The sequence below is a fragment of the Octopus bimaculoides genome, chromosome 21 (assembly GCF_001194135.2).
Source record: "Octopus bimaculoides isolate UCB-OBI-ISO-001 chromosome 21, ASM119413v2, whole genome shotgun sequence".
In the NCBI taxonomy this organism is placed as follows: Eukaryota; Metazoa; Mollusca; class Cephalopoda; order Octopoda; family Octopodidae; genus Octopus; species Octopus bimaculoides.
This window is the reverse complement of record NC_069001.1, coordinates 28,584,514-28,587,610: the sequence shown is the minus strand read 5'-3', so window position 1 is coordinate 28,587,610 and position 3,097 is coordinate 28,584,514. Positions and strand designations below refer to the sequence as shown.

The 3,097-nt window shown below is 33.5% G+C and overlaps 1 protein-coding gene across 1 annotated transcript in view; it reads right to left on the bottom strand.

Moving 5' to 3' along the window:
• LOC106883108 (glutamate receptor ionotropic, kainate 2-like) overlaps nucleotides 1-3,097 on the bottom strand; it is a 676,112-nt gene that overhangs the window by 291,333 nt on the left and 381,682 nt on the right. The window lies entirely within an intron of this gene.

Here is a 3,097-nt window from a genome sequence, read left to right as displayed (position 1 = left end):
AAATAGATCAAATTGTTTCAATCCCACAACACACACAAATACACATCACACACACATCACACATATGCACAGTTGTGTATGCGTGACTTCTACGTTAACAGTCTCGATATGTCACATGAAACATTTCATATGAACACATGAATCAGAAGGTCCTTTTAAATGCATTCTTGTAAATATGCACTTGATATGATCATTACGATGAAACGTCAGGACATTATATATATATATATATATATATATATATATATATGAGAGAGAGAGAGAGAGAGAGAGAGAGGAAGAGATAGAGATAGAGACCGACAGACAGACACAAAGAGAGAGAGAGACAGATATCAGAATAAGCAACAGTACATCTGGAGGTGATGCTGTACGACCGTTTCAAGCGGCTCCAATTAATTGAACAATACAGTCATTACATCAGTTTAAATGGAGAGCTATCCTCTGGATATTCTGTTGCTTATTTTGATTTTATTCACCTTATTTTGAAATTGTACGGATAATACCGCAACTTAAGTACCTAAATAATTTAAATCTCAATTATTTTGTTTAGATAGATAAATAGATAGACAGATAAAAGTGTGTGTATGTGTGTATTTCTTTTCTTTCTATTATGTTTCAGCCCAAAGGCTGTGTCTATGTTGGGATACTACCAATCTCATACATGCATACATACATATTTACTTACATGCGTTCGTGCATGCTAAAGTACTGAAATAAACTGGTTTTATATTAAGTGCCGCCTCATCTAGATATATTATCCACATTTTGTCTTAGACGACCTGAGCATCTATGTCCAAAACATTCATTTCAGACCTAGAAAATCATACTTGGTTAATTACATAGACATTCGTGAAAGTGAAAATACTGTTCCTTAAATCCCCTTATCTCAGCAACATGTCCTTTCAACCTCTTCTGTTCTGCAATATGCCTACTACAAATGCCTAAATATTGATGAAAATGTATCGAACAAATTTATTCTTCAGGAGATCCAAATACAACCCAAAACTAATGCACCAAACACACAAGAAACAGCTAACCGATATTTCTTCTTATAAGACAATATACTACACTGCATTTGCATACACATGCACGTACTAATAACAACATTTGGAATATACAACAAGTCTAAAAATGTAATCTATATCATAGACAGCATTTTAAGCACGGATATATTTCCCGTAAGCTAGAGAAGGATGACAGTATTAACGTTAAACATAAGGCGGTGAGCTGGCAGAAAGGTTAGCACGTCGGGTCATATGCTTAACAGTATTTCGTCTGTCTTTATGTTCAGAGTTTAAATTCCACCGTGGTTGACTTTGCCGTTTATCCTTTCGGGATCGATAAATTAAGTACCAGTGGTGTGCTGGAGTTGATCTAATCGACTGTCTCCCCTCCCCCAAAATTCCGGGCCTTATGCCTAGAGTAGAAAAGAATATTAACATTAAATATATCTTCTCCTGGACAGGAAAACACTACGTCACGTTACATCTTGAATGTTATGCTTTGCAGCGCACGTGTAATGATATCTACAAAATATCACATGAGCAAACGAGGCATGGAATCTCTGAAATTTGTAATATGCAATTGAAAGTGTCATTAATGTCACTTGTCTTTGGAGGACAAAAAATATAATTAGACGCTGTCTAGAAATGTCAAGATTGTACATCCCACTGTCACATAATGTCGCTAATATAATATAAAATGCCACATGCTGAAAAGACTAACTGCGACACATATAGATAGACGCTCTGCTATGAAATACATATGTATCACATCATGGAATATTGCCTGAACATTCCAGTCAAAATTTCTATTAACTGAAGACATAAAAGTCCTCAACTAGTTATTTTGGGGAAGTAAAGAAATGTCCAGTCGATTAATAGAAGTTAGTTTCTCTGCAGATGTGAATAGCTCTTCCAAAGTTAGCGAGATGGAGAATGCTGTGGATAGCTATTTCGAAAACTGAAACCTATTTACTTTGATTTTAAACATACATTTTTACTAGTAAACTTTTGTGCTCTCAGTTGTGTTAAGAAACCAAAAGCACCAGTGTATGGATATAGAGAAATTATGGTGAAATGCTAAAGAAGTTTGCTTCGCAATCATGATGTTTCGGTTTCGATTCATTATGAGGCATGCTTGGAAAGAGATAATCTTTACGTACATTAGTAAACTCATTCTTCGTGAAAATTGATTGGCGGACTATACCTGTCATTAAGCTAATCAAGTTTGTTCTGTTTTCCCGGATATTATTTTAATAGGTTTCAGTATAGCTTTCGAAAAGTGCCTCTAGAATGTTCGGCTGAGTACATGATAATCCAATCAATTTTAAGTACTAATTAACTCAGTATCAGAACCACAGTGGTCTGGACTTGTGACCGTAATCCATATTTGCAAGTGTGTTTAACATATCAGTGTACACACACACACACACACACACACACACACACACACACACACACACACATATATATATAAATATATATATATATATGTACGTATGTATATGTATGTATATATACATATATATATATATATATATATATATATATATATATATATATATATATATATATATATATACATATATACACATCGATATACATACACACACAAACATATATATATATATATAAATCATTTGTATTAATTGAAAAATGAAGCTATATATATGTATATATTTATCAGGCTAGACTTCGAATTTTGGAACGAAACAGTCATTTCAACTGAAGGCTAGAAACACAAGATCGACCAATGAATATGTAGCTTGCTTTCAGCTATATGTAGTAGTAGTAATACGGTTGATTTTGTGAATACGTGGAATATAAGTGAAGACAATAAGTGAAGATAAAATCCACCTGCCTTACAACTAGTCAATAGAAAAGGAAACGAAAATGATACTTGCACGACATGGAACAATATAAATGTGACTCAAAGAACAATGTCTATCAAGGCAATAATAGCAATGACTGTTACTGCTGCTACTGCTAATGCTGCAAACACTTTTGCGGTAATCGTAATGGCGCCTATGCAATAATGTGTCAGTATCAAATAAGCGATATATATATATATATATATATATATATATATATATATA